Genomic DNA, 12,233 nt, shown 5'->3' with positions numbered 1-12,233 from the left:
TATATATAGTTATATAGTTATATAAAAAAAAGCAAATAAAAAAAGTTTTATAATGGTGCCTAGGCAAACAATAGAAACAAATTATAGCTAATATAGTTCAAAATCATATTGAATCTCCAGAGCAACCCTTCAATTTCTGTATTCTTATCCACATGTTGGCAGAAGAGGAGACCACAACAGCATACTAGTCAGTAGCCTGAAGCCTGGCAGCTGATACGTGACAGAAACAAGAGCGAATCGATGCTCAAGCACTTTCTGCTAGATCTCCCCAGCTCCTCGCAGGTGATTAATGTGCCCGGCCTCTCCTGCCTCATTCTGTAGTCCTGATTTATGTCGTTGTGTTTTATTGTGAGTAGCGTGTTTACGGCAAGTCAGAAAATGATCACATTGAAGAGAAAGAATCCAGAAGGGAGGTGGTCAGGTGTGCAAGAGTTTCAGCAAGAGTTTTTGGGCAAGAGTTACAGCAAGACTCATGTCAATTTAGATCAACGTTTCCAGTATACTCTGCCATCTACCCAGAATGAAATCTCTCTTAGTTAAAGCAAACATCCAAAGGACTTACAATTCATTCCCGTTTTCCAACAGAGTTTATTGGGCTCACGTAAACCTAAATATGTCAACATATGTTGTTACATAAACAAGTACATTAAACAGAAGACATAGCACAGATTTAAAAAAAAATCTTCTGAGGAAAACAGAATTCTCATCAAAAATGTTTGTGCATTTTGAAATTGAAATTGCACCTTGGGTTTGGATTGCTCATATTTTTCATGCTGTGGCTGTCCAACGTGACAGCGCCTTCCATTCATTACAGATAGAAAGTGACTATCAGCTTTAGAAAGCTCAATGCAGGTGCAAAGCTGTTGATCCCAGCCTAGAAGGCACACTTCATTCATCCGCGAAGACTGTCCAAACAACCCTGACTGTGACACCACGTTGTTAGAAAAGTTTAAGAAAGATTAAGTCAAGGAAAGGAAGTTTCATTTTTTGTGTGCTGCCAAAGCTTAAGGTGTTTTTAGTTGAACACAACTAAGAGAATAAACTGCAAAGTAATTAAGGGAGGTCTGAACCTAGATTTGTTCAGCTTGCTTCTTAGAATGGTTATTAGCTGACTTTGACATTCCGGTTCACTTAATTTGGCAAATGCCATGAAAGCTAAGTCACACCAGCTTTCCTAGACTAACAGTCTTCCTAGGATTGGGAAAGTGACTTATCCTGAGAAATATTTGTATAATTTTGAGATGTTTTACAAGGAGTCAGGCTATGAAAAAAACTTAACTTTATAAGCACAAGCCAAACATTTTGTTTGTCTCAGAAAATAATAATTTCAAGAAGTAATCAATTATTGTAATAATTAAATCAGTAGCCATAATTACTCCTTTAAGCATATCTCCTGAAGTGAAGGGCCAGTGACTATTTTTAAGGATGCTTTCATTGTCTTTGTTATAATATCTGACAGTTTAAGAAATGTTAAAAGATATTGTTTCAAACACTTACTCAAGTTCAACTTAGCATTATATTACCTACCTCATGGGCCCCAGGTTTCTTGTGGCTCTGTTCTAAGATACATAGATGAGGAACTGTTGAATCAGAAATGGATGGTGATAATTTCAAGTTTCTATTACAGAGTAAATGAAATGGTTTCAAATGTTCTTTATTGTGTTGATTGAAATGTACAGAGAAAATGGATTAAACATGGGAGTTTTCTTCCTACCTCTCCCGCATCATTTTGACATGATTCCCCAAGAAAATTAGAAGTATTAAAGGAGTTTTCTCTTCTTCCTGGTGATTATGTAGCAGAGTGGATTTTCCACATCTTCTTGTGTTATGCGGACTGAAAGGTCCCGGGTTCGATTCCGGTCAAGGGCACGTACGTTGGTTGCGGGCACATCCCCAGTAGGAGATGTGCAGGAGGCAGCTGGTCGATGTTTCTAACTCTCTATCCCTCTCCCTTCCTCTCTGTAAAAAATAGTCCATAGTAACCTTTGTAAAAATATAGCTTCTTTCCTTAAACCCTAGGTCTAGAGTCATTCAAGGCAAATTAGCTGTCATTCTCTGGTGCCCATGATGAGCTAGATGTTTCCTATTATCAGTGATCCTCGTGCCAGTTATTACATGAGCCTCATTTTTCACAGATGGGTTAACTAACTTGCCCAGATTCACACAACTAACATGCTCAAAGTGTTTGATTTGAAAACTTACATGTTGAAACCTAGACATGATGATGCCTCTCAATATTCTGAAAGCCCAGTTTTGTAATTTGGGAAAGAGCCTATTTCAAAATGTTTCTAATCCTCAAGTCAACTTTATTAACAACTGTTCTTATCTACTTTCCCACAATGTGTGTGAGTGTGTGTATCTGTGTGTGTGTTTGTATTTTTCTTCTTCATTATCTCAGGCCTTTATGTGCTTTAAAAAAAATGGGTGGTTACCTCCTTTTTTTCCTGTTAAATATCCAGTCCATCATCATTCCATTTGAAGTGGTAGATTGTTAGTTTTGCCTGCTCACTCCTAGAGGCACAAACCTTTCTCTTTAAACCTATGGCTTTGCATTCTTTTTCCATCTGTATCAAATCTTTCTTGTGCAGGAGTCAGGGTAAAAAGAAGAATATTTAAGAGGAAGGTAGTGAATAGGAGAATGAGAGTTCATGTTTAATGCATTTAATTCTTAATAAATTGAAATTTTTTATATTTTATTTTAAAGAGTTACATAGGTATTATAAAATGCTGCCCTAAGATTTCATAATAAAAATTGAAAAACGTGAATGCAAAATTAATACTTTTCAACTGCTTAAATAAAAGAAAACATAAAAAGATGTACATAAAACATTTTAAAAAGTAGTTTTTCAATGGTCTTAGGTTTTAGAAAAGATAAATAATTCATAACAGTTCAAGGGATTTACCTCTTCCCCTTCCTTAAACCTATGCAACAAATTAATTTACTTTTGGACCAGGAAGAAATAAACAAATGAAATGCATGACATCCAGATGGTGTCAGAGAGTTAATGTCAGAATGTAGCATCCTAATAGAAAATTTGGCTGTAAAATACAAGTATTTACATAAACATTTAATCTTTCACTCATGACTTAATAACTTTAGGTTCCATCACTACTATAATGTATTAAATATGGTCCTTATTTTTGGAAAGAAATATTTTAATATATTACAATGCATACGGTAAGATCTGTGCATAGGAGCTTCTGTCCCTGTGGAAGATCTTTATGGAAGATATCAGCAGAGCACATTTTCAGATGGTCCTACATTGCATAAATTAATGCAAGATCAGTCTATATATATAAAAGCCTAAGTGACTGTTACAACCAAACAACCAAAACGACCAGGACGACTGGTTGACCAGTCGCTATTATGTGCACTGGCCACCAGGGGGGCAGATGCTCAACGCAGGAGCTGCCCCTGGTGGTCAGTGTGCTCCCACAGCCAACCTCCCCCCCCCCGGGGCTGGCTAGCCAACCCCCTGCAACCCCTCCCCTATTTCCCCTCCACCAGCTGGCCAACCTCCCATGGTCCCTCCCCCTAGTCGGCCAACCTCCCAGGGTTTCTCCCCATGGCTGGCCGGTCCCCTAATAGGCCTCAATTGCCAGCCAGGCTGAGGGACCCCACCCATGCATGAATTCATGCACCAAGCCTCTAATTAAGAAATAAAGAATTAGAGCAATAGAACTATAGTTGTGGAAGTCAGAGAGTATTTACATTATGTAATGACTGATCTTTTATGACTAAGAGACAGAGAATGCTTCCCAATTAGTGTATCTCCTCTGATATGACATAGACTAGAAGGCCAATTAGGGATGGATCAAAGAAGAATGCAACCTGATAGATGTGTTCAGGCTGATTCATTAATCTTTCACTCTTTCAAACATGTTTATGAGTGCCTGTCATTCTAGAATGATTCCCGGTACAATTCTAGGCAATGAGGATGTAGTGATTAAGATAGGAGACAAAGTCTCTGACTTTATGACATCTACAGAAGTCATATGGGAAATAAAGAATGCAAAATGCAGTGTTAGGTAGTAATAAATGCTATGAAGAACAAAAAAGCACAATAAAGGGATAAAGAAAAATGGGGGGAGACAGTAATTTAGAAAAAGTTGCCAATGAGGTGATGTTTGCAAGAGCCTTGAGTACAATGAAGGAGTAAGTCGTACAAATTTCTAACAGAAAAGTATCTGGGCAGAAAGAACAGAAATTGTAAAGATCTTAAGGAGTCAATGAACTCAGAATATTTAAGGGACAACAGACATTTGTGGCTAAAACCTAGTAAGTGAGGTGGAGAACAATGGACGATACAGTTTGAGAAATACCTAAGGGCCAGTTCATATAAGACCAATAGACCAAAATAAACCCCCCCCCCAAAAAAAAAGAAAATAAAGAAAAACCAAGCTCTTGTGTATAATTACCCCAAATTGATTCATTTTAATTTTAATTTTACACAATTTTAATAAATATTATGTACAAAGAAGAGGTACTACATCAAACAGAATTAGGCAATACTGCTTTAAAAAACATTAAGCATATATGTTTATTTACTGTAGAACTTAGAGCATTTCATAATCTAATTTATTTTAAATCTAAGATAGAGGTGTTTTGTGTTTCTTTTTTTCAAATTTATTGTCCTTGATAATTTTTTCTCATAGATTTTCTACCAGGACTAGAGTTCTTAGCCAAATGCCATAAAAAAAGATCTGCATGGAGAGAAATGGGTAGCCAAACCCCAAACTAGATCTATAGTTAATCTATATGTTATTTGTCACTTTCCAAAGGAATATACAGAGATAAGAGCATTTAAACAAATAAATTAGAATGTGTGGAGAGAAGTTTTGTAAGGGGATTCAGCCTTTGGAAGGACTGGCTTGCCAAGCAAAGTTCAACGGGTATTTAGTTTTCCAAATCCTTCTTGTGCTCTCTTCTCCCTTCTCACACCTCTGTTAGACTGGTGTTTTCCACAGCTCTTTAAATTTTGGTAATTTCTATGTATTTTCAAGTTCATTAATATTTTCTCTAGCTGTATGGAGCTTACTAGCAATCTCCTAAAAGTCCATTTTCATCTCTGTTATTACAATTTTCATTTTCAGTATTTCCATTGGACTTTTTAAAAAAAAATACATTTTATTGATTTTTTACAGAGAGGAAGGGAGAGGAATAGAGAGTCAGAAACATCGATGAGAGAGAAACATCGATCAGCTGCCTCCTGCACACCTCCCACTGGGGATGTGCCCGCAACCAAGGTACATGCCCTTGGTCAGAATTGAACCCGGGACCCTTCAGTCCACAGGCCAACGCTCTGTCCACTGAGCCAAACCGGTTGGGGCTCCATTTGACTTTTACTTAAAGTTTTTCTCTCTCTACAAGCATTACATCTGGTCTTAGATGCTACTTTTGTTCTAGTAGAGTCCTTAACATATTTATCATGGTTATTAACTCCCTGTCAGATATTTCAGGATGTGGGGCATGTCTGAGTCTTGTTTGGATGATTGCTTACTTCCTGGGGAGAGTGTTGTTTTGTCTTGCCTATTTGTATACTTTCTCTTTTTTGTTGTTGAAAGCCAGGCATCTCCTTTACGACTGCAGAAACCGAGGTAGCTCTTTCACATGTGGCAATGAGTATGCTTTTGCTTCCGGTTGGCCGTTAGTGTGGAGACATGAGTTAGTCTAAGGTCAATGGGGAGTAAAAGGAGACAGGTGTAATACTTTCAACAAAAAAGATTTAAAAAATAAAATAAAGTGATTCAAAACACACACACACACACACACACACACACACACACACACACGAATTACTAGTCTGCTGATTTTGAAGTGTGTTGTGCTGTGGTCACCCCCAGGGCCCCACAGGCTTAAACTTCCTATAGAAATATATTGTGTGTAGGGTGAGAGTTGCTTTGCCAAAAGGCTTTTTTTTTCTCAATGTCTTTTGCATCTTTTTGCTTTTGGTCTTCCCTGTGAGCTATGTCCAAGAGAGGGTCTGTCTCTTACCTATAAGTTATATGCTTCTAGATGCTTGCTAACCTGCCAATGAGAGAGAGTGTGTGTGTGTGTGTGCGCGCGCGCTGTATGGGTGCAATCTCTGTTGTTCTGAATAAGCCTCAGTCTAAAGCAGGCACAATACCCCTGGGTCCTGGAGATGTGGCCTGCTCCTCTCATAGCTACATACCTGACTGCTCATGTATCCTGCCTGTCTCCCACTCCCAACCCCCTCCCATACCCAGTTAAGGGTTTTGTTCCACAAGGGAGACAGGTGAGAAGGATCTCAGTGAAGGTGCTCACGTTTCTTGCCATGGCTGCTACTCCCCTCCTTCAGTTCTGCATGAGGGAGAATTTCTCAGGATTTTCCCAATATCTCTCTTTAGTACCCAGTAGGATTCCCCCAGAGAAATTCTGTATGAGGAGGTGGACTCCCCCAGGGTCCTCACCCTGTCTGGGCCATCTCTGTCACTTTGCCCACCACCTTAGCTGAGGGTTCTTACTGGCTGCATCTTACCTTCTTTTTTTTAAAATATATTTTATTGATTTTTTACAGAGAGGAAGGGAGAGAGATAGAGAGTTAGAAACATCGATGAGAGAGCTGCCTCCCGCACATCTCCTACTGGAGATGTGCCCGCAACCCAGGTACATACCCTTGACCGGAATCGAACCTGGGACCCTTCAGTCCGCAGGCCGACGCTCTATCTGCTGAGCCAAACCAGTTTCGGCGCATCTTACCTTCTTAAGGTAGTGCTGGCCTTCCATCTCCTTCTGCTGGGCAGACATCTCCTTTAAGACTGATTCATCTTCTTTTGGCATCTGGATTCTCCTTAGATTTTGAGCCAGTTGGTAGCTCTTCTCAGTTCTATGATGGGTTCCAGAAAAGTTATTAAATTGCTGTTTAGCTAGTGTTTTTTTTTTCTTTGCATGTTGTAAGGTTGGAAGCTAATTTGTTTCAGCTCTCTATATGCTAATATGGAAACTAAGCAAATGGTTAAACAGAACCTGCCAAGGTTATTGAAACTGCAGCTTGTTTATTTGTGGTGGAAAAACAATAGTTTTTGTACATTATTATCATATCTGCAGGTCTCATAATATAATCTACTAGAGGCCCAGTGCATGAAATTCATGCAAGGGTAAGGTCCCTGTGGCTGCCGGCTGCCAGCCAGGGCCTCCCTTCCCCAGCTGCCTTTCTTTCTAAGTTCTGTGCCACCCCCTGGTGGTCAGCACACATCATAGTGAGCAATCGAACTCTCGGTAGGTCAAACTCCCAAGGGGACACTTTGCATATTAGGCTCTTATATATAGAAGATTGCAAAAATTGGAGATGAAGCTATTTCTTCATATGGTGAGTAATTTATAGAAATGATGGTTTAAGGCTGCATTGGCTTTGTGAATTAGGCAGGGAGACTGGATTTGTTTTTTGCTTATCTTAGGGTGCACAGTAGGTTTCTGCTGTGCCAGCTGCGGGATCTGATGTGCCCACTTACCTGCAACCGAGACAGGTGGAGGTGTCATATTTGCTTTTATACCCTTCTTGCCTTTTGTAAAGCCTGAGCTTATCCTTGAGATGATTTAAAAAAAAATTAAATGGCCCTATTTCATTGCAAAGTTTGGGTTCACTTCTATACAACCCATCTTTTCTTTTGGTTTCTAATGTTGCAAAAAAAGATTTCATCCAGGACTTAAGGGAAGACACCGATTCCTCACCAAAAATCTTGGTACGTAAAAGTTGCGAGGAAAAATAAACTGCATCAGCCCATTTACAAAGGCTCTGTCTCAGCCTATTCATCTGTGAGATAGAACATTCCAGCTATAATTCTACACTAGTCTACGTCCCATTCATTACTGATATTCTTTGTGTTCAGCACACTTTTCAGTGACCAGATCCATGTTCATCAAGCCGTAAGCACTGCAACTATCCTTCAATGACCAGATTGCAGGGGCAACATCTACTTTTCTGTCCCAGGAGTCCCTGGGGCATCCCAGGGTCCTCACTGTCTCCTCTGTGAAAATGCCCACCTCCTGAATGGATTGTGTGCTCTTTCATTTCTTTCAGATCTTTTCTCTCCTTCATGTGCCCTTGCTGGCCCACCTCCTCTTTTTTTACTGGGTCTAAAATCTGATCTCCCCCTCTCCTGACCTGCCATGGCACTTATTTCCTCTAGTACATTAGGTGACACTTGATTATATCCTGTCTTACATCTTTGCCCAACATTTCATGGATCATGTCATTCCAAAATTACTCAGGTCCCCCAGGAAGGAAGCGTGTCAGTCTTATTTTGCATTGTCATGCTCCCTTGCCCGTTGGCAGGCGTATAGCAAGTGTGTGACAAACACTGAGTTGAAATAAGTTTAAATTTCTTTACCAAAATTTAAAGAGAGTGGGAGAACTTTGGCGATCGGTACCCATTACCGTAAGTAGAACGGGAGAAAGAATATGCTGATCATCATACTCCAGAGCTGAGCAAATGGGCTGAAATTCCTATGAAAGTCCCACCTCTGATTTCTGCACCCCTCTGATTTCTGCACCCCAGGTTGCTGTCTGGGCTTCTGTGTCCCAGAAGCCGAGGCTGTCCCTGCACATTCCTGAGCCTGTTATGTCTTCCCCATTTCTCCCCTTATTGTCACGGATGCACTGCTGTGGATTCTCTTCTGTTTCCCGTCTTTTGTCAGCTTCCTATGACAGGTGTCTTTTCTCAACTGGCACGCAGAGCTGAGCAGGATCAATTTCACCAGCACAGTTCCATCTCGGGGACGTAGCAGGCTCCCAGAAGCACTTTGTGGGGGACTGTGTTCTGTCGTGGATGCTAAGGGGGACTCAGAAGTGACACGATGGGATCGCTCCAAGTGACGAGTGGGACATCTGCGGCAGAGCTCACCACACCGCAGTCCGTGTCACGCGGGGCTGGGACACGACTGTGGCCACACTGGCCCCCGTTCTGCCCGTCTCCTGAACAGCACACTGCCCGGATCTGGTCTGTTGCCTCGCGTTTCCATCAGTGAATTAGGAGACAGTGTGTCCCTCTGATGACAGAGGCTGATGACAGCTTTTGCCACTCTTCTGCCAGGGAACATCTGCTGGAGTAATGGAGGATCTGTGTACTGGAAATTGCTACATGACCTCAGGCTCCTGCAGGTGTATGATGGTTCCTAGCCTGACATTCTCTACGAAGTGGTTCAAAATTGCGTTCTGAGTACACTGAGCACGCAGTGCGTGTCCAGCGTGGCTTCCTGGGTGGCCACGGGAATACCTGTCTATTTCACAGCTGGAACATCGAATCCCCTGAGTAAAAAGCCTTATTCACCACTCGTTTATTTCTTTATTTTTTCTTTTTGTCAGTGCCTTTTAGTTGCTTGTAAGAAGAAAATCAAGGTCTACTGTATGTGTGGCTTCCATTTACTGGCCAGGACTTTATCATTATGTTTTGACCAATAATATCACCGGGTCTTTTCAGAACTTCCCTGGGGAGAAAACAAAATAAGACAAAACAACAACAAAACCACCTACGTGTCGCTGCCAGATTCTAGGCCAGCTGCTCGTTTATTGAAAGATGAGTAACTTGGCTCAGGGAAACTAGATTGCCTTCATATGTGTAGAAAAGAGTAAAATGAGTATTTTTGGTAAGAACTGGGATATGATTAATTTTCAATCGAATCCCAATTGCAATATGGCCACTCAAATTGAATTTAGAAGAACCCTTGTGTTATGCTATTTCAAATAAAACTCCAAACAAACAGTCATTTTTAAAAAGAAGGTATACATTTAAATATAGTTTTTCCCCTGAAGTAAATGTCAGCAAGCCAATTCCCAGAGATGCATAACATATGGTGCTTTTGAGTAAGTCTATTAGTCAGCATGTAAAAGTAATTTATGATTTTCAATAAAGAAACTTGAAATTTACTTATTTGACATTAATACCTACATCCAGGAAATTTCAAACCTAGGGAGTAAATGATTGTTATTCTAGAAATTTTGGACTGTTGACAACCCTGCTCTATTGCAGTTGCTGCTGCTGTTCTTGGGAGCAGCACTTCTATTCACTCTTGGGAGCTTGTACCTTCTTTGGTTATCTCCCCATGAAGAATTCTCTCTCATTTTCTCTGTCTCCCTTTCTCTCTCTCTTTCCTTTCTCCCTTTCTACCCCTCCTTTTATCTGTATGTACGTTTATTTGCATAAATTTATTTTTACAAAGTTGCGTTTATTTTATATGCACCATTGGCCATCTTACTTCACTGACTCCTCACAGTATATTAAGGTTATCCTTGTATTCATGCTGCGTTATTTCATTCCATTTATCTCCATGATGCAGGATAGTGTTCCATTGAATGGGTGTACATTATTTTAAAAAGAAATAGGATAAACATGTTTGCATTTTTAAAGTAATGATGCACATGGTAAAAGGGATATGAGGCTCTACAAAAGAGATTAAAATGGGAAGCAATAATCTTTTACTGCCAATTGCACTCTTCAGAAACCACATTGTTACCAGTCTTCAGATTTTTATGACCGTTACTACTGTAATGGAAACAATTATATCTCTTATCTGTTCCCTAATTTTATCAAATTTATATAGTATCTCTTATCCTTCAACCTCTCTCCCATTATGATGATGAGAACTTAATACATTAACAAACTTCCAAGTCCTCCTCTTCTTGCCTTTGGATTTTTTTGCCATTATCATCATCACCATCATCATCATCATCATCACTATTATTAGTAGTAATAATATTTGAAAACTTAATGCCTGCTTTTATTAACTTAGTAACCTACTTAAATCTCCATTCCTTGACTTAAAAAATTTATCTAATTGATTTTTATGTCAATATAATACAACCTATTAATAGAGACAAATCCCAAATCTCAGTGGCTTAGCAGAATAAAAATTAATTCCTCTCTCACATCATTATCAAGTCTTTGAATTAAACAATTCTCCTGGAGAGCTTTGTCTCCTGAAACATTTATGCTTTTCTGTTTCATAGCAGAGAATGACAGTTCATAGTTATTTCCCAGGAATCATTTTTTGAAAATATATTTTTATTGATTTCAGAGAGGAAGGGAGAGGAAGAGAGAGAGATAGAAACATCAATGATGAGAGAGAATCATTAATCGGCTGCCTCCTGTAGGCCCCTACTGGGGACTAACCCTGCAACCTGGGCCTGTGTCCTGACCTGGAATCGAACCATGATTTTCTGGTTCATGAGGTCAATGCTCAACTACAGAGTCACACTGGGCAGGAATCATTTTGAAAGGCTTTTCTTTTCCTAGTAAAACTTATAATTTCCTTCAGCTTGGGAAAATTTTTGTCTATATATTTTAATTATTTGTCTCTTTTATTGTTTCTGTTTTCTCTTTGGCAACTTCTTTTACTTCCACAACTGCTCATATTTCTCTGTTTTCCAACTTTTTGTGGTCTTATTTTCTAGGCATGATTTCTCAAGTTTCCTTTTAAAAATTCAGTCTTTAAAATTAGAATTTCCTTTTTAACTTCAGAAATCATGTTTCAAATTTTAAGAAATCATTTTATTACGTTTGTTTATAATATTCTTATTGATATGTGGAATCCCATTTTCAAGCTCTGAATGATATACTTTGAAAAATTGCATCTGAATCTAATTTACCTGTTTCTTCTGGACTCCATGTTCTGGTGGTTTCTCATCACTATGTTTCATGGATACTTTTTCTCAAATATCTGTTGTCTTTCATAGTTGTGCATGAGCATTTATGAATGAAAATGTTTGACTAGTGTGATGTGACTCATGTTGCTTTTCTCCACTGTTGAGAAGTCTTAGTTCTCCAATAGGGTTCGCCCTTGAATGCAAAAGTAACCAGGAATCCCAGGTAAATTCACAGAAATATCTTCTGAGTGGTGTAGGTTGGGTTTCTCAGAAAGCTGGCTTAACATAACCAAGCACAACAAAGTTTACTTGGGGATTGCTCTCAGGACCCGTTCCTGTTGGGGAAGGAAAGGAAAGAGGTTGGGACAGAGGGGAAACTAGAGTGTGATGCATTCAACACAAAGCTCTGCCAGTCCCACAAAGAGTTCTAACACTGGACAAGGCCTTCATGGTTGCCCGAGTTGGCCAAATAGGTTGAGTCTTCATATTTCCATACACTACTCATCAGAGGAGACAATCTGCTGGAGGAAGGGAACATGACTTTGGGGAACAGCTCTAAGGTGATTGGCCTAAGATGATCCCCCTAACGTGCAGACAACTGAAGCCTGTTCTTGAGTAACACTCTCAGCA

General features: G+C 39.7%; 1 pseudogene; it reads right to left on the bottom strand.

The window, feature by feature from the left end:
• Positions 1-11,657, bottom strand: part of LOC111826791 — a 12,829-nt pseudogene extending 1,172 nt beyond the window's left edge.
• Between the last annotated feature and the right edge of the window lie 576 nt (positions 11,658-12,233).

Source organism: Myotis lucifugus, unplaced genomic scaffold (genome assembly GCF_000147115.1).
Source record: "Myotis lucifugus unplaced genomic scaffold, Myoluc2.0 scaffold_102, whole genome shotgun sequence".
Lineage (NCBI taxonomy): Eukaryota > Metazoa > Chordata > Mammalia > Chiroptera > Vespertilionidae > Myotis > Myotis lucifugus.
Note: the sequence above shows the minus strand (reverse complement) of the source record. Positions and strands in the feature narration are given on the sequence as shown.